Source organism: Ambystoma mexicanum, chromosome 4q (genome assembly GCF_040938575.1).
Source record: "Ambystoma mexicanum isolate Mex_15411 chromosome 4q, UKY_AmexF1_1, whole genome shotgun sequence".
Classification (NCBI taxonomy): Eukaryota; Metazoa; Chordata; class Amphibia; order Caudata; family Ambystomatidae; genus Ambystoma; species Ambystoma mexicanum.
In genome coordinates, this window is record NC_090928.1 from 1,071,551,012 (window position 1) to 1,071,571,398 (window position 20,387).

A 20,387-nucleotide genomic window follows, 5' to 3' on the forward strand; every position below is an offset into this window, starting at 1 on the left:
ATTGAGCACGGTATTAATACCGGTATACCGTCATACCGTTTCATGCCTAATCCCCAGTTTGGTCAGGCTGTCCTTAAGAATTTATTCCAGTAATGTTTTTTTTCCCATCCACCCGAACTAACTGTGGTGCGTGCTTGGAAATCTCCCACACGTATGGAGGAAAGGGGACGGGATGTAGGAGTATAATAAAGTTACTCACCGTAGTGGCTACCTTACTCCTAGTCCATAGTCCCCTTTCCTCCATACGCCCACCGTCCCCTCTAAAAGGTATCCTCTATTATTGCTTTAATGGTCTCAGAGCTGGCGATAGAAAAGGACTGAAGGGCGAAGCGCGGGGCGGAGCTCAGGAGGGTGGGATTACGGCAACGTGCGGTACACCGCGTAAAAATAAAAAAGGGAAAAAATTCACATTTTTGATGCTTTTTGCAAAAGTGGTCCCGTCCCGAAGGACGAAATGTCCCACAAGTATGGAGGAAGGGGGACTATGGACTAGAAGTTAAGGTAGTCACTACGGTGAGTAACTTTATTAATTGAAGACATTCTGGAGGACTCCAACTTGAATGCACGTTGCATTACTTTTCTAGAATCAGTCAAAAAGCACTCTTTAGAGTTGCAGTGATTAAAGCACTTGATTCCAGAACTGAGAGGAAATATAGACCATCATCAACATCCTCATTGGTAATATGGCTCCCAACTACATTTAGAAACACTTGTGGTCGCTACAGCCAGAAGATGTTGCATGCCAGCTTCCACCGCAGATGGAACGGGAGTAAGCATTTATGCAACCTAGGCAGAAAAATTGCAGCTTCTGCAGCAGCCTACTGTGTGAGGCTTGCCAATGCCATAGCACTAATGGCAAGATAAAACCAAATACAGTGGGATGATCTCCAGCTCCTTCTTAAGGAAATGAGTGAAGGAGTCCTGGCAAATGTGCCTGCTAGTATACTCAAGAGCTAGACTGCAGTTGGCGCAATAAATAACAGTCTTGATGCTGCAGAGACAGGCTGACAAACAGCCAGCGCTAACATGTACACCGGTACCAGTGTCTAGGGGGGCACTGGGCTCAAGCCCGAAACACAAGCAGCATTAATGAATAAGTCCGTCATTCAGAAACACCCATTTTGGAAAGGATGTTGATTACGTAGTACAAAAAGCCAAAACCGAACATGACCCCCATGGCACTTTGAAACCCTTGCGCCATCTTTGAGCCATTTCAGGTTCTGGCTGGGGTCCGCACCCAAACCCCATGGAACAGGGACAGCATTCAAACTCACATGGCTGATATCCTGAAACCCACGCCTGACTAAATCCAATGCTTCTCTTGCTTTACTGCTCTGATTCATTGGACCCTGGTCTTCCACCACTGTTGCTCTTTCCATCTGTTTTGTCTTGTTTCGTGTGTGCCCTGAGGTCTGCGGGCATGTGGCACAACTTATAAGAATTCAAATAAATAAATAAGCAACAAAGGAGAGGAGAAGGCTGATGAAGAGGGTTTTCCAGCAAAGGCAGAACAAGTCAAAAGCCATGACTTACTGCACAAGATGAATTCCACCCCCATTGTGGCAACATTTGTCATGAGAGATGGATACTTGGAAATGTCCATGTACCAGTGCGATCAACAAGAGCTCTTATTCTAGGTAGGCCACAAGCACTTTATCGGTACAGGGTGCTTCGGTCTAAAATTAGAAACCCATGGATATTATCTCGAACATGGATGTTCTTCATACAAAAACTCAGATCTGTCCTTGGTCAGATCATTCATTGCTTACTTTTGTTTCTCAAATTTCACTCAGCTAGTGAAAGCAAAAGGAAACGGTCAGGATTGAATTAGCTAAAATCTAAGCCTCGAGAATTGTTTAAGGTGCTATCTGAATTAAAGGGCAGTTCAGCAGATACCCTTCCAGAAGCAGACAAAGCATGGTATCAACATATCCACGACAGCTTTACCCAGAAAGTCACTTTGCATCAACATAACCTCTCAAACCAACTGAACTTAATGATCAAGACACACCTCTGGTATTTCTCCCTTACGACCCAGCTGCTCCTTCTCCTTCCTTGAAATCTTAGAAAGGGAGTTTCTGGAAGCTATATCTAAGCTAAGACCCACGTGATGTAAAGGGGATAGTTTCCCGCCTCACTATTTCAAGAGTTTCAAGACCCTTTGATACCCTGGGTCACCACCCTTGTTAATCGGTCATTTGCCGTAGCTGTTGTCCCAGATGGCATCAAAGCGGCGTGGACGCCGGGAATTTCCAGCCATTTACTAATGTCCCATTTTTGTTAAAGATCCTGGACTAGTTCCACTTGGCCAATACCAAGGCTTTGTCCTACAGAATGACATAATCCTACGTCCCCTTTCCTCCATACTTATGGGACATTCCTCCGTCCTGTAGGACGGGACCGGAGCACTTTGTAAAAGCGTGAAAAAATGTTTGCAAACATTTTTGTCCTTCCTCTTTATCTATGCGGCGTACGGGTCTCCGTAAGGGGCCTGTGGACACCAGATTACAATCCGAGGCCCCTGCTGTGGGGGCTGTGTGTAGCCAGAGTTCTACTGAGTCGTGGGGTACTGGAGCTTGCTCCGAGGCCTCCTTATCGGCTTCGGGGTGCGCCCCGAGGCCTCGGCTGGGCTTGGTAAAACCGAACGTAGGTTCGGAGGCCGCTGTGAAGAGGCTTCTACCGGACTCCGGTCCGAGGTCCCTCGTGAAGAGGCTAAGGTGACAAACAGTTCTGAGGAGGCTTTATCGGTGAAAGGTCTTTCTCACCGGTCCCGCTCTTGTGGCGACACCAGAACCGTTGAAGGGGCACGGGGTGAGCTTTTGAATCGAAGTTCCTCCTTTACCGGCAGTGCCGAGGTCCTTCCTGTGAAGGCTAGTTTGGCTATTGGTATGTCGCAGAAACATTCCAGGCTGCATAGTACCGGCTCGGCCGGGGTTCCTTGTGTAAAGGCTAAAATGAAGACCCCTGATACATCGGGGGGGACCCCTGCTTCACTTCCACTCGTGGCGCAGTTCCCCTCAGGGGATGGCAAAATGGCGGCCGTTCCCTCCACAACCACAGCGTCCATTTTGGGCGCTTCCCCTACAACTATGCCATCAGCCGCAGGTGTAGGGTTTGGTCCTTTGGGTGAACATAAGATTCCTTGTGCGCATCCTTTTCGTCCAGTTTACGACTGGAATGCTCGGATGCCTATTCCGCACAACATCTCGCTGCCTATGGGTTCGGCACCCTTGATTTATGTGGACACCTCTGGGGATGGGCCTGTTTGGCTACCCTTCCCTCTGCGTCCCTGGAATTATCCTCCTCATGAGAAGCCTCCTCCGTCAGCTCCAAAGCCTTCCCCGGAGGACTCTTTTTTTCGGCAAGTTTCATATGCTCATGCGTACCGACCCCATGAGGGAGTATTTTAAGGGTCTTTTCAGGGAAATGTGCCCTCCTGCGCCTCCTGCTCCACCCGTGCTCCTGGTGGTTCTGCCGGCGCCGCCTTTGCCTGTGGTTCCTCCCCCAACCCTTCCGCCCTTTCCCCCGGTGCACAAGACTGTGCCCGACACAGCTCAGCAAGACCCCGACATGTCGGATGATGCGCAGGGCGATCAGGACAGCGAAGACCAGCCCCGCTCTATTCGAGCTTTCCACGACTGGGTACTGGACATGTTGTGTCTATTGGATGTCCCAGTGCCCGAGGCACCCGCTCCGCAGGAGGGTGTGCTTTCGGGGTCGTTCACCTTATCTCCTTCGGAGTGTACTGGCCTAGTCTTGCAGAAGGACGTTCTGGCCGAGGTCCGTAGCGTCTGGGAGAAGCCACACTCTGGACTCTTCGTCAGTAAGAAAATTGACGCGCGATACAGGCTGCATTCTTCGGAAGAGGTGGCCCTAGCGTCTTGTCCGCCACCCTCCTCCATGGTGGTGGCTGCAGCCACTTTACAGTCCAAGCCTGCAGCATCCTCTTTTTACGACTGCTATTCAGGTCCTGGGGAAAGAGGACAAGCTCCTCGACTCCCTCGGGAGGAAGGTTTTTGCTAACTCGGCCATGCAGCTTCGTCAGGCCAATGCTGAATTGGTGTTAGCGGGGGCGAATGTGGAAAGGTCTGTCGGAGTTCGAGGAATTCATTCCGGTCGAGAAGCTGGAGGACTTTAAGGCAGGATTGTCTGATGCCTGGGTCTTGGCCCAGGACCTCATGGAGGCCGCGGTTCATCACGTCGACACTTCGGCTTGGGGCCTCATGCTGGGAGTTGATACCTCTCGACAAGCGTGGTTGCATGCCACCAAGTTCTCAAACGAGGTGCAGGACAAGGTGTTGGACCTGCCATTTGATGGTAAGGAGCCTTTCCATTCCACAACGGATGTGGAATTGGCCAAAACGAAGGACAGCACCCAGACAGTTAAGTCCTTGTCCGTCCTGGTTAAAACTCCTTTTAGAACCCAGAGACCGTTGTCGCAAAGTCGGCCCTCCTCTGGCTTCAGTGGGTTTCTAGATCGGAAATCCCACAGAGCGGATACGCCTCCAGTTAATAACCGCCAGAGGCAGCAACGGACTCGGTTTTTCTCCCTCTCCTCAGCCTCTTCCTCAGGTTCAGGTGGTAACGCCACTGAAAAGCCTGCCAAATGAGGGTTCTCCGCACTCGCACGGGACCCCGGTCGGAGGACGCATTGCGTCTCATTGGGAGGCCTGGCAGACCATCACCGAGGACCGGTGGGTCTTGTCAGTCGCTCGGGCGGCTTCTGCTTACCCTTACCCACTACCCCGCCCTTCAACCCTCCTTTCCAACCGTCTGGGTCGTCCTCGCTAATAGCCGAGGTTCAGAAACTGCTGGACCTCAGGGCTGTGGAACCCGTTCCCCTTGGGGAACGAGGGGAGGGCTTCTACTCCCGGCTGTTTACGGTACCCAAACCCAACCAGGCTGGCCTGCGCACCATCCTATACGTCCATATTCTGATCTGGAATCCACACAGGAGATATCCCCGTTTCTCTGTGGAAGAGGAGCACTTCCAGTTTCGTGTGCTTCCTTTTGGCCTCAGTTCGGCCCCGCGTGTCTTCACAAAGATGATGTTGGTGATTGCGGCCTATCTTCGTCTGCAGGGTATCCATGTATGTCCGTATTTGGACGACTGGCTCTTACGCAGCCCTTGCCCGTTTAAAAGCTGCGTGCAATCTTCAGCCTCTCCTTCAGCTCCTGTTCCATCTTGGGCTGTCGGTGAACTGGTGGAAATCTTCCATGACGGTCTCGCAGGATTTGATTTTCCTGGATTTTCGCTGGAACACGATCGACTGCAGAGTGTACCTGACTGGGGACAGAATGGCGGATGTTTTGGCCACGTGCCAGATGTTTGCGCAGTCTGAGAGCATGGTGGCCTGGGGGTTCCAGAGGCTTCTGGGCCTCATGGTCTTGTGCGTGTTGGCTCTTCCTCTTGCTAGTCTCAAGATGAGGCGCACTCAGATGGCTCTTCAGAGTTCTTGACGTCAGGCTGTGGATCTGGACTCCGAGTTGATTTTGATTCCGGCTTTCATGAGAACGGACCTGGAGTGGTGGTAATCTCTCAGCAACCTGTCGGTGGGTGCAGGGTTTCAGGACCCAGCGCCTATGGTGACGGTCACAACGGACTCCTCCCTTCTGGGGTGGGGTGCGACGTTGGACCGTCTTCAGGTCTCGGATCTTTGGTCGCATCAGGACAAGTTCCTCCACATAAATCATCTGGAGCTGCTGGCGATCTTCCTAGCGCTCAAGGCGTTCAGACCGATTATTGCCAACAAAGTGGTCCGTATCCGCACGGACAATGTGGTGTCAATGTATTACATCAACAAGCAAGGGGGCACCAAGTCTCGCCTTCTTGTGGACCTGTCCATCCAGATTTGGGAGTGGGGGTTTGTCATGGTGTCTGGCTAGTCGCAGTACACATTCCGGGCCAGCTGAACGTCACGACAGATGCCCTCAATCGGCAGACGACGGTCAGCTATGAGTGGGAATTGAAGGCGGAGACCCTCTGCTGGATTTTACTGCGTTGGGGCACTCCGGCAGTGGACCTCTTCGCGACAACGGCAAACAAGAAACTTCCTCTGTTTGCCTCCAGAAACGGGCTGGTAGCCTCCTCTCTGGGGGATGCTCTCGAGATTCAATGGCACAACATGAGGGCCTATGCTTTCCTGCCTCTGATTCATCGGACGATTTGCAAGCTGAAGAACTCAAACTGTTCTCTTCTGCTCATAGCCCCGTGGTGGCCGGCTAGGTTCTGGTTCTCAGAACTTCAACACCTGTCGGTGTATCCACCGATCAGGCTACTGGTGAGTCCCGACCTGCTTCACAAGGATCAACAGCTGTGGCATCCCTCCCCACAATGGTTCAGCTTGGTGGCATGGTGCATGAGTTCAAGTCATTAGAACATCTCAACCTGTCTTAGGATAACATGCACATTATTAAGGCAGCCAGGAAACCCTCAACAAGGTCTCAGTATAGAAGCAAATGGCTTAGGTTTTGTCATTGGTGCTTAGACAAACAGCTGGACCCAAGGGCGGCTACGATTGACACTGTGTTGTCTTTCGTGTCCCACCTAGCAGAGTCGGGCATTCACGTTCTGTCTTGCAGAACTTATCTCTCAGCGGTATCCGCCTACCTATCCACGGACCAATGCTCTTACTCTGTCTAATCCAGTGATTAGGAGACATTTCGTGGCTTTGACGTGCCTTTATCGCAAGCCGCGCCCGGCGTGGGATCTAAATGTGGTTCTTACGACGTTGTGCCATAAAGCTTTCGAACCAATGGCCACGGTGGACCTCAAGCACCTTTCATGGAAGGTGTCCTTTTTGGTTGCTGTTACTTCAGCAAGGCGTGTGAGTGAACTCCAAGCTTTATCGGTGGAGCATCCCTTCTTGGTTTTCCACAAGGATAAGGTGGTCCTACGGACAAATCCTTCTTTCCTGCCGAAGGTGGTCTCTGAGTTCCATCTGAACCAATCGATCTCGCTACCGATGGTCTTTCTGAACCCTGCTTCAGAAGCTGAAAGGGTTCTGCATTGCTTGGATGTGAGAAGGGCTCTTAAGTTCCATCTAGACAGAACATCTGAATTGAGGAACTCTTCGCAACTGTTGGTGACCTTTGGTAATCCACAAGGTAAACGGGCCTCTAAGGCAACTATCTCCAGATGGATCGCTGCCTGTATTGCGGAGGCTTACACTGCCCAGGGTCGGCAGCCTCCTAAAGGTATTCATGTGCACCTGGTGCGGGGCAAGGCAGCTGCGGTTGCCTTTCAGAAATATGTCCCCTGGGAGACCATCGCAAAAGCAGCTACTTGGGCCTCCCCATCAGCTTTTTGTAAACATTGTCTAGATTTGAGCTCATGGGCTGATGCTCAGTTTGGCCATGCTTAGCAGAAGAACCTCTTTCAATAGGGGTTTTTCCATCCACCCGTAGTTCCTGTAAAGGAGTGCTTGGGAATCTCCCATAAGTATGGAGGAAAGGGGACGGGACGTAGGAGTATAACCAGGTTACTCACCGTAGTGACCACCTTACTCCTAGTCCATAGTCCCCTTTCCTCCATATGCCCGCCCGCTGTCCCCTCTAATAAGGTTCCTCTATTATTGCTTAAAGGTGTGCGACCTGGCGATAGAAAAGGACTGATGGGCAATGCGCAGGGCTGAGCTAAGATGGTCGGGGTTATGGCCGCGTGCCATACCCCACATAGAAAGAGAGGAAGGACAAAAATATTTCCCGTCCCACAGGACGGAGGAATGTCCCAGAAGTATGGAGGAAAGGGGACTAGGAGTAAGGTGGTCACTACGGTGAGTAACCTGGTTGTTCTTGCCACTGGCAAGTCTGGATTCCGTGCAAACCACAGAACCGAGGCTGCCCTACTTGTTCTTAAATAAATCGAACATCGTGAAGATGGATAAGGGTGGCCAGGCACTGCTACCACTTTTGTCCCTCTCAGCCACCTTCGATCTGGTCGATCATGCAATCTTGACTGATAGACTGATTGAGGTGGGCAGATATTCTGAGCTTGCGGCTAACTGGCTCGGATCCTTTTTTGGCCCACAAACTGCATTTGTAACCAAGGACAATGGATAGTCTCTTAAAGTGATGCATACCTGTGGGGTCCCGCAGAGATCCTGCCTGTCTCTAATTTTATTTAATATCTTCATAAAACCATTGTGCCGGCTTTCTGTCCTCACTGGGTGTCCGTTTTGCAAATTATGCTGACACCCAGATCGTGATAGAACTGTCAGGCATCTAAAGCAAGGACCTAGAGAAAGTCAACACCATTTTCCATGCCATACAACTGTGGATGGCTAAGAATGTTGTAGCCCTCAATAATAAGAAAATTTGCTGCTGATTCTGGGCACACCGGCCAAACTCAAACACATGGATCCCTCTTCTGGCAATTTCTGCATTGCAGGTAGTATTGTCAAGGTCTCTGACTCTGTGAAAACTTTAGAGGTCTATTTTGATTCCCACCTCACATTTAAGAAACGTCCTTTATCTCAAATTTTCCTGCTCATTCTATATTCACTTACTGTGGCAAATTCGCCACATCTGTCCGAGACATATTGAGCTATGATTGCAGCAGCTATTATCAACACTAAATTAGACTACTGCAACAGCCTGCTTATCGGTTCTCCCCAGGCTAATATCAACAGCCTACAAGTAATCCAAAATGGAGCCGTTCGGGCTGTCTGCGGCCTCCGTCGACGTACTCGTGTCACTGAGGCCCACAGAAGATTGCACTGGCTGCCTGGCAATCAAAGAATTAAATTTAAAGGCACCATGTTGGTTCATAGCTGTTTGGCAGGTAAAGCCCCAAACTACTTCTCAGCCAGATTTTCTAGAGCTCCCCTTCGATTAACTCCAAGCTCCAACAAAGATATTCTTCAACAACCACGAGTTCTGCTGAAGAGGATTGGGGGGGGATCAGCCTTTCAAGCCTGGTCCACAGATCTCTGGAATCGGATTCCATCTACCCTTAAAGGCTGCGAGTCAACCGCCCAGTTCAAGAAACAATAAACACATGTTTTGTTACCTGGGCTAGGTCTCCTTTTTCACCTCCTGATTTAGTCTTTCCCCCTTCCGACATCTGCTCTTTGTTTTCTTTTGTCTCTGTCTTGTGAGCACCTTGAGGCCCGTGGGTGACTGGCGCTATACAAAAATATAATAGATAGATGTGTGTTCACAAAGGTACTCTGAGGGTGGCTACTTATCTGGGAAGACGGGGTGATCCAGTCTATAACGACGACTGAATAAAAACAAGCAAGGGCATCGAGCAGTGCTTTTAAAACACTCAATCTCACTTCACCATCAACTGGTGTTCTCCATAAATGTGCCAAAATCCAGTTATATCTTGTCAAAACCTACGATTTTTCTAGGGGCCGAATTAAATATTATTTTAAATAGCACTTGCTTCAAAGTGCTGGACATAGATCATTTACATACCATGGATTACCCAACCAGTGTTAGCCATTCTTCCTTCCGAGGTTGATCAATCAATACTGAGTTTACCTTGCCAGTATTCGAACCTGCCACCTGCAGATCACACGCAGATTGAAGCAGCGAGCATGCAATCTGCCGAGCTATCTTACCGGCTTACTGGACACATCACTGCTCCATTCCTCAAGTGACAGGGTACATACCTTTTAGGCATTAGTTCCCTTTTTTTTTTTAGCCATTAGTAGTTCCCATTTTTTTAGCCATTAGTAGTGATCTCAGTAAGGGAACAAATGGGTCTGATGTGTTCTGCATGTATCTAGCGCTACATGCAAGACTTCACACGACTCTTTCAAGAGTGGCTCAGTTCGCAACGGCCACAGGGAACAGAGGTTTGGAAAGATCTAGTGGCTGTAAGTAACACAAAATGTTGTAGTTGTGCAATGATGGAATTCCACAATCCTGCTGAAAGGACAACCATTCCCAAGTCCACATGTACACGAGATCATTACAAAAGCTGTCTCAACAAGACTGGTGTACATACCTAGAGAGAACAGGAAACCCGAACTAATCATTCATCGTACATTATATCTTACAACTTCTAGTAGTGCAGGGAGCATTTAAGAGCTTTCAGACACAAATCTACAGCAAGAGATTTCTCGTGAAGACCGACAACAAGTCTGTAATGTTTTATCTAAGCAAACTGGAGACATACAATCCCTAACTCCGTCACATAACTCGGCGCATTTGGCACTGGAGCACCTACAGGAAAATATGGCAGAGAGCACAGCATGTTCTGTAAGCTGACAATTCTCTGGCAGTCATTCTCAGCAGACTCTTTCATCTGGAACAAAATGTATAGCTCAACACAGAAGCACTCAAATTCTCGAAATAGGCAACACTCATCGCATAAAACAAATACAAATGCAAAATGTCACCGTTTTGTCTCCAGGTGCTTAAGTATTGCACTATGGGTGATCTGTCCAGGACATTTTCCTATGTTTTCCCATTGACACCACTGATCCTCAGAGTAGTACAAAGCAGCAATGAGGGAACATAACTCCTTTGGATCACGTCAGCCTGGGCTCACATGGTGTGGTCATCCCCACATGATGTGCTAGTTGAATCAAAGAGGAAAATGAGTGGGCACCACTATGTAAAAAAGCTTCTTGTATTAATTCCAAAGTAAAAATACTCCATTAGATTCAAAAGATGGTTTAAAGGGCGCTGGCTGTGATAAGTCTGGAGACACCCTGACTCAAAATACATGTGGAGCTGAAGATCAAGTAACAATACTGGATCACACAGCTGCTCTCCATTGGACCCAACCTGGGTAAAAGTCTTAAATTGCAGTAGATTATGTAATAAATCCAACGTGATACTTGTATTCACACGTAAAGTAAGAAGAGTCTGTTGTTACTTTTACAAAAATAATTTATCCGAAACAAAGTAGTGCTGTCACTAATCAATTCTTAGTGAGGAAGCAATTGCCATGACTTGTTCATAGATCAGACTTAGTATGCCAGTGCATTTCGGAAAACAGTTTCCTTCAGGGCAAGTCTGTTACATTATGGGTAAGTATAGTCATACATTTCATCAAGGTTGATTCATCGCCAAAACATATAACATAACATGTAAATGAAAACAACACATACCATTTAGTTGGAACATTCTTGGATGATGGGCCAAAAGAAAGAAAGAGAAGAAAAACATGAGTCTAACGTGCAGATTCTCATCACGAAACTAAGAGGGGTAAATAAGGCATCATTACCTGTGTGTCTGGCATGGAAATCGTTCGTTATATGTGCCAAGAAAATAGTGCAAATGTCGTTGATCCTATTGCTGTAATGTCGGATTGAAGCATAATTACTATGGGAACGCGTGTATAAAATGATGACCATATGAAAATTCAAAGCGGATAAACATCTTACCATGAGCAGTTTGGAGCAATAGAAAGCAGCAGTTCGCGGTCGAGCAGAGTCTCCGACTGGCGTTTACAGCCGTTGCCGAGGCAACGGTTCTATTTATGCATCACGTGACTGCCTGCCCAATCACTTTGGGTGGATACTTTAAGAACCAGCGGATCCCTAGAGGACTCTGTATACAATTGCGACCGACCCTGTGCAAAGAAAGCAAGGAGTTTGTTCGGAAGTGGGAGGCTATCTTAAACAAATGCTCTTTGGACTTGATTTTACTTACTATTCAAGAGCTTGCTAAGAATTTGACTACTTTGAACAAGAAATTCAGGATATTGAAAGAACTGGTCGTCTCATTGGGAAAAGAAGAATACAACTTGATTCTTTTAGATATCAACGCCAAATTGGAAGACTACAAAACTGAACTAGAACAAAAGGTCAAGAAATTTAAACGTGACACTTATGACTATATTAATGACGAGGTGTACACATGGATGGAAAAATATGGTCAAATAGCACCGAAAAAGCTTTTCAAGTATCCATCTGACAATACTTCTAGTTCAGACTCGGAGGCACAAACGGACTCTGAAACTCTGACGGAACAAACAACTGATAATTCCAACGGGTCAACCAGCTCTTCGACTCAAGCATCTGCACGCCCAAAAGAACCCGCAGGGGGAGGAGGAAACCCAAGATCCAAACCACAAACAAGATTACAACTAAGGAAAACCTAGTTATCAATATCTCAGTTAGAACACTTAGCAAAATGGAAGAGGACACACTTCAAAAAGGATTGAGTTTTGTACCAACTTATGCCACAACATTAGTCGACACAAAGCTTGAACTTTACAAATTTGTGAGGAAACTCAAACTTAAGGTCTTTTTCGAGGAATTGGAGACTCAAGATAAATTAACCAGTACATCTGATTTTCAAGAGTTCAGGGCCAAGAGTGGATTTGTACCACCTATTACCATACCATCTGTCGATATATTTCAGAAAATGGTCACTAGAGACCTAGAACGGATCAGTTACAAGACGCCACCACACAAAAACCTCAAACCACACGAAATGAGGCTCCCCAGGGACCTATACGGGGACAAGAACATTACAATTCCCCCTGCAGACAAGGGAGGTGCCTTGGTTATTCAGAATACTGCAGACTATGATTTAGAATGTATTAGACAATTACATGATCGCACTACATATGCCATTTTGGATCATGATCCTACTATCTCTATCAAACGCAATTTAGAGACACTGCTCAATAAGGCACTAGAATTTGACTGGATCAACGAGCACACACACACATTTCTGAACAATGCTCACCCCAGAATACCGAATTTCTACACACTACCCAAGATCCACAAGGATCCGATCAAACCTCCCGGAAGACCAATAGTTGCAGGTATGGACAGTTTAAACCAACCGTTAGGTATCTAATATAGATTTTTTCCTGCAACCTTTAATACAGAAAACGATGACCTACACCCGCGATATCACTCATTTCCTGCAGAAACTCAAGTCTACCACAGTTCAACAGAACCAATTGATGTTTACCATTGATGTCAAAAGCCTATATACCTCCATACCACATGATCTTGGAATTGAAGCAGTTGAATGGCTGCTTCTTCAATCACCGGATGTGCACGCACAAAAAGAATTCATCTTGACTCTGCTTCAATTCATTTCCGAAAATTCTTACTTTCAATACCGTAATCATTTTTTTCTTCATACTTCAGGCACTTCAATGGGCGCCACCATGGCACCTACATACGCAAATTGCTTTATGTATAAGTTTGAGCTCGATCATATACTCAACAAACAAGAATGGAAGAAAGATATTTACTTGTGGACAGGTTATATTGACGATATATTCGGTGTCTGGACAGGCACCGAGGCAACATTTGATGCTTTCTTTGAATATCTCAACAGCATCGATCAACATGTCCAATTCACCAGAGAAACATCACGTGATAAAATTACTTTTCTGGACGTACAGATAATTAAGAAAGACACTGGTTACAGTACTACTCTCTTCCGTAAGCCAACTGACCGCAACAATCTGCTGCATCGCTCGAGTTTCCACCAACCAAGTTTACTTAAGAATCTTCCCTTCAGCCAACTCCTTCGAGTTAAAAAAATCGTTAGTGACCCAGAAGATTACACATCACAACAACTTGAGATGAAAGACACATTTCTAAGACAGGGCTACAAACAGGAAGAACTCAATTCAGCAATACAAAGGGTCAATAGCCTTGACCGCGAAACACTCCTGTCAGCACCTAAGAAACCCAACAGTGAACTCAAATCACCAGTGTATGTGTCAAAATTCTCTACTCAAAAGTAATAAGATCAAGAAGATTATCAAGAAACATTGGAACATTTTCAAAAAAGACACAAGGGTACAGAATCTATTCAACGAATTACCAGTGTTTGCTTACCAAAGGAGTAGGAACCTCAGGGACGAATTGGTACGCACAAGACCACCTTCCAAAGAACCAATTACACAACGAACCGGCACATTTCCCTGTCTTCACTGTATTAACTGTAACTGTGATTAAAGGAGATGTCATTTATCACCCTCGCACAGGCAAGAAGATCTTCCTTCAAACGTATGGAACCTGTGACAGTGTGAACATTATATATGGCATTAAATGCCCATGTGGGAAATGTGATGTCAGTCAGTCAACAAGAGCGGCTAAAATAAGGTGGAACGAACATCGGTCTTGTATTCGCAATACAAATCTCAATTCAGCTGTAGCCAGTCATTGGGTTGAAAACAACCATAACCTTACACAGATAATAAGGTTCTTGATCCTGGAGGTCCTGATCAAAAACAATCCCCATGAAGACTTAGGCCTGAGACTTAATCGCAGGGAGACCTTCTGGATTGACAAACTGGGTAGTCTAGCCCCAAATGGTCTTAACGAGGAAATTAACTATCATTGTTACATTCGAGATGTGTGGTCTCGTACCACGTTGTTTGCTGCACTTTGTATATATATTCTGCCTAGTTTTCTTCACCACTGCCTAATGATCGTATTGTTTGAACGGTTCCTCTGGTTATGTTTTTAGAGCATTCCAGTAGAACTATGTGACGGCCCCGTCGCACCTCCTCGTCCCTAAATGCCACCAGCCGGCGACACCTATCAGTGACTTAGCTGATTCGCCACATTACTCTTGATCTATTGTTCCCATGTGACTTGCCCTCTTGGGTTTTTGAATAATGTTTACTTATAAGGTACCCTTTTTTTTAACCTCGTTGCACTTCCTGGACGTTGTCTAGGACCCAGGCACCTTTGGCGACTGGGGTAACACACTATGGTTCAATTCCTACCCTTTATTGGGTTTAGTATAGTGTCCCTTTAACAAGGTTTCTATTGATTCACCAGTATAGTATTTTTTACTATGTTTATTTTTTATTATGTTTTTGTTGAAGCGCATTCACGTGTACCTTATTAACCCAGTTAACCTTGCGGGGTCCCTAGTGAATTTTACTCTAATTTACGCCACTACGGGATTGACCATGGTTTCTATGATTTTATCCATAATGTATTTCTTTCATTTCCATTGATTTTCGTTTTTTTAATCCTTCACAATTTGCTTTACTAGCACAGTATAGCCCATAATTACATGGTTATTCTTTGCGATCCGTGATTCACCTCATTTGCACTGTTTTTTTCATGATTGCCGGCCTATCCACAGTGCCAGGCAGTCACGTGATGCATAAATAGAACCATTGCCTCGGCAATGGCTGTAAACGCCAGTCGGAGACTCTGCTCGACTGCGTACTGCTGCTTTCTATCGCTCCAAACTGCTCATGGTAAGATGTTTATCCGCTTTGAATTTTCATATGGACATCATTTTATACACTGGTTCCCGTAGTAATTATGCTTCTATCCGACATTACAGCAATAGGATCGACGACATTTGCACTATTTTCTCGGCACACGTAAGAAACGCTTTACATGCCAGACACACAGGTAATGGATGCCTTATTTACCCCTCTTAGTTCCGTGATGAGAATCTGCACGTTAGACTCATTATGTTTTTCATCTTTTTCTTTCTTTTGGCCCATGATCCATTTGTATTTTGTATTTTATTTATTTGTATAGCGCACCAGGCCCAGGGGCAACTGGGCGCATCACTTAGTTACAACATAAGAAAAACAGACAGAACCATAATTACAAAGTTTACACGTATAATACAGAATTTACAGGTATAATAATAGCAATGAGAGGACAAGCAGATTATATATACATGTACAAATTAAGCAGAGAACCCAGAGCTAAATGTCCTGGGCGGCCAGTCAGGTTTTCGTAAGGTGTTTGAATCTTGGGAATGAGGGTTCTGCGCTAAGCTCATTAGGAAGCGTGTTCCAGAGTTTAGCTGCCAAGATAGGGAAGCTAATTCCACCTGATCTTTGGAGATTGAAACGTGGAACCTCAAGGCAGTTTAAATGAGCCATTCTGCAGGGTCTAATGGAGCTGTAGAGGGCAAATCGGTTGGCCAGGTAGCAGGGAGCTTGGTTATGAAGGCATTTGTGGGTAAGAGCCAGGGATTTCAGGGAGATGCGGTGTGGGACTGAGAGCCAGCGAATATTGCGTGTGGTGTCGGATATGTGTTGGCGCCTGGGAATGTTGAGGGCAGCTCTAATCGCATTGTTTTGGACAATTTGTAACTTGTTTAGGTTGCATCAATTGGTGCCTAGGTACATTGCATTGCAGTAATCAATCTTGGATAATACAAGAGTTTTAGCCAGGGTGACACATTGGTTGCGGAGAGGAAAGGGCGACAGGCTGTAATAAGCTTGCAGGTATATGCCACTGCGGAAGAGACTGAGTTAGTTTGTCTGGTCAGGGATAGGGTCGAGTCAATGTAGATCCCTAGGGTTTTTGTGTCCTTGGCGGTTGAGATAATATTCCCATCGATGATGAAGGACTTGAACGCAGGGTCGAGTTTGGTAAGTTTTTGTGGCGAACCAAGAATAAGGAGCTCAGTCTTTTCATCATTAAGACAGAGTCCGAGTTGAGCCATCCACGCCTGGATGACCTGGTAGATGACATTGATAGCGAGGGAGTCAGCCGTGTAGTCACCTGAGATAGGGATTAGTATCTGGGTGTAGTCAGCGTAGTTGGTGTAAGTGACACCCAGATAGTCCAAGATATCGAAGAGAGGTTTGGTGAACACGTTATACAACGTGGGTGAAACACAAAATCCTTGTGGCACGCCACAGGAGACTGGTGCAGGTGGGGCGGCTGCTAGTGGAGAGAACACGCGCATAGATCTATTGTCTAAAAAGGAGCTAATCCAGGTTGTAGCTTTATCGGAGAAGTGTGCAGCTGATTTAAGGTGGTGGCAGAGGATTTCATGATTGACGAGATCAAAGGCCGCCGAGAGGTCCAAGAGGAGTAAGAGAGCAAGTTTGCCTTTGTCTTTTAGATCTTCAATCTGTGTTTTTAGATCTATGAGGGCAGTTTCAGTGCTGTGACATGGCCGGAACCCAGATTGCCTAAGTCCCAAGAGTTTGTTAGATTCAAGGTAATCTTGAATTTGTAGATATGCTGCACGGTCAAGGATTTTTAGTAAAAACGGGACCGTGGTGATTGGCCTGTAGTTTGTGGGTATACTAGGATCCAGGGTAGGTTTTTTCAATAGGGGGATGACCCACACGTCCTTAAGATTGTCAGGTACGATCCCAGAGCTAAAGGAAGAGTTGATGAGCGTAGTAATGAATGGCGCTAGGTCATGAGCTGCTTCCTTGATTATAGGTGCCGGGCAGAGGTCGCCTTGGCAGTTGGTAGCTTTAAGGCTGGTGATGATCTTTTCCACTTCGGAAGTGGAGAGAAGCTAATAGGAGTCAGAGAGTCTGGGGTGGGGTGGTTTAGGGTGGGGATAGAGTTGGGTTGTGGGTTGGATTGTAGGCTTGATTGTTTGTTATTGATTTTAATTTGGAGGGTGGCAATCTTGCCGAGGAGAGCCTCTTGGATTTTGGTACACCAAGTGCTATCTTTGATGCAAGTGTCTGGTGCAGTGACAGGGGTTTCAAGTTCTTTTAGGATTCTAAACAATTCTTTGGTGTTGGATTTGGCTTGTTCGATACGTTTATTGTAAGTGTCTTTTTTAGCCTGGAATATGGCTTCCTTGTAGTTAAGGGTGGCCGGCCAGGAGGAGGCACGATTTGTTGGCTGCGACTGGTTGCTTTTCCAATGTGATTCCGCAATTCGCTTTTCTTTGCGCAGGGTTCTGAGCTGGGGTCTGAACTAAGAGTTCAGGTGGGCTCGAGGTTTGGGTTTTCTCAGTTTGGATGGGGCGATGATATCTAAGGCTTTTTGCATAGCGAGGTTAAAGGTGTCAACCATAGCCGTGGAGTCGGAGCATGAGCGAACCTGGTCATTGAGAGCCGGGAGGAGGAGGAGGGGGAGGAGTCTGTCGCAAGTGATGTCACGTTTATTGCGGGTGGCAGTAGCTGGTTCCATGGTAGGAGAGAGGCTGGCAGGTTTGGACTGAATGTTAAACGTAATTAAGTTGTGGTCGGTCCATGCATACTGTTGGTTAGAGATGATATGGATAGGACAATTGTGGGAGGCTAGCCAGTCGAGGGTTCTGCCCTTAACGTGGGTAGGTTGGTTGATAAGCTGTATGAATCCTGCATTCATAAGCATATTATCAATAGCCATTGCAGCAGTGTCATTGGGATCAGTGAGGCCCAGGTTAAAGTCCCCTAATATCGAGGCTTGGGATTTGGTTTTGGTGTTATGAGTGATGATGTTGGAGAGGTCCTCAGCGAAGGTGGATAGCGGCCCAGGTGGCCGGTAAAGTAGATGGAAGGTGATAGAGTGGTTAGGAGTGACGGCTAGTTTGGCTGTCGGTGCTTCCATAGAGGAAAAGTGATGCACAGAGGAGAGGTGGAAGTTTAGAGCATTTTTATGGATGATGGCAATGCCACCACCTTTGGACTGGTTAGAGTTACGATCGTGTCTGATAATGTTGTAACCTGGAGGGATGGCAAGGGAGAGTAGTGGGCCAGAGGCTGCGTGAAGCCAAGTTTCGGTGATAGCCATGAGGTCGAGGGTAAGAATAAGGTCAGCCACATCTAGAGCGTGAGCCGTGAGTGATCTGACATTGATTAATGCACCCTTAATATTGCTAGTGTTAGGGAGGTTGGGGTGAGGTGATGATTGGTTTTTCAAGTGTGTGGATGCGGTGGAGGTCAGAGGCTGTTTGTTAAGATGCACAGAGTGATGGGAGGCGTGCGTGAGTCGCGAGCCAAGTCTGGCATTTCTCAGGGTGATGGAACATGGTATGTTTGGTGAAGGTCTGGAAGCAAAGTGTTGGAGCCATAAGGCTGGGTTGTTGAGGTAAGGGTTGGTGTGGTGAGCAATGGACGGCCTAGTCATGGTGTTGTGAAGATTGGGGTAGTGGAGGGAGGCGGTGGTGTAATTGGGTACTGTCCCACCGGTGTGCCATGTGAGGTAGAGAAGGGTGGGCAGTATTCTTGCAAATAGAGTAGTGAGGGTGGAGGGCATGTTGGCCTAATACAGTCTAAAAGCAGATGCCTATCAGATCTACAAAAAGTGTGGTTGAGGTAGAGGTGCTGTCGTAGGCAATTGCACACAATGTTAAACAATAATAACAATGACCACCGTAGATGCAGTGGCGTGCACAGAAAGTAGGCAGCAGTAAGCGCGGTAGCAGTGTATTAGGGTACAGATACCTAGATTCGATTTTAGCAGAGGGAGCCAAAAAGGCAGTCGATTAAAATGCAGAAGGGCACAAGTTCAAATACATAATCCAAACATACCTAGATTCGATTTTAGCAGAGGGAGCCAAAAAGGCAGTCGATTAAAATGCAGAAAGGCACACGTTCAAATACATAATCCAAACATACCTAGATTCGATTTTAGCAGAGGGAGCCAAAAAGGCAGTCGATTAAAATGCAGAAAGGCACAAGTTCAAATGCATTAATAACGAACACATAAATGTGATTTGTCTATGAGGAGAGGGGATAGTAGAATGTTCAACTAAATGGTATGTTTTGTTTTCATTTACATGTTATGTTATATGTTTTTATGTTTTGGCGCTGAATCCACCTTGATGAAATGTATGACTACACTTACCCATACTGTAACAGACTTGCCCTGAAGAAGGAAACTGTTTTCCGAAATCCATTGGCATACTAAGTCTGATCTATGAACAAGTCATGGCAATTGCTTCCTCACTAAGAATTGATTAGTGACAGCACTACTTTGTTTCGGATACATTATTTTTATAAAAGTAACAGACTCTTCTTACTTTACGTGTGAATACAAGTATCACGTTGGATTTATTACATAATCTACTGCAATTTGAGACTATTTACCCAGGTTGGGTCCAACGGAGAGCGGCTGTGTGATCCAGTATTGTTACTTGATCTTCAGCTCCACGTGCTAGTTGAATCACCCATGAAGCAAAGCTGAATTTACTGATGTTGACAGTATCCGCTAACTCATCCAGAACCACAAAGTTTGAACTGGCAGCATGGCTCCCAAAATCAGTGTTTGGTCAATTCTTCCCAAACAATTAATGAGCATCCTCAGGGAAGCATACAAGCTTAACACATGCACAAGTTATTCCAATAAGTGGCAGAGTTTTGCTATTTGTCATTGAAAACTTGCTATTTGTCATTGAAAACATGCAGTGGACTCAGTAGATTAGACAGATTCAGACATTGAGGCATACTTACTGTATCTTCTAGACACTGGTCTAGTGTTCAACTCTCTAAAGGTGTGTTTTGCAGCACTCTGCATATACCAAGAAATTGTGAAATGTGCCAATTGCAAAGCTTTCATGCAAGAAGTAAAATGCATACATCTATCGGTTCAAACAATACACAAATGTTCACTCTGACATCTTGCCTACTGCTTAGCCTTTTTAATTGCTATCACCTCAATAAGAATGAGTGACCTATAGATTAACAATACAAAAGTAGTCTTTAAGACACACCAAATGTTTTCCCTAAAGTTCATATAAAGGTTTCATGTCCAATCAATCCATTGATTTCCCCAAAAACAGAATTC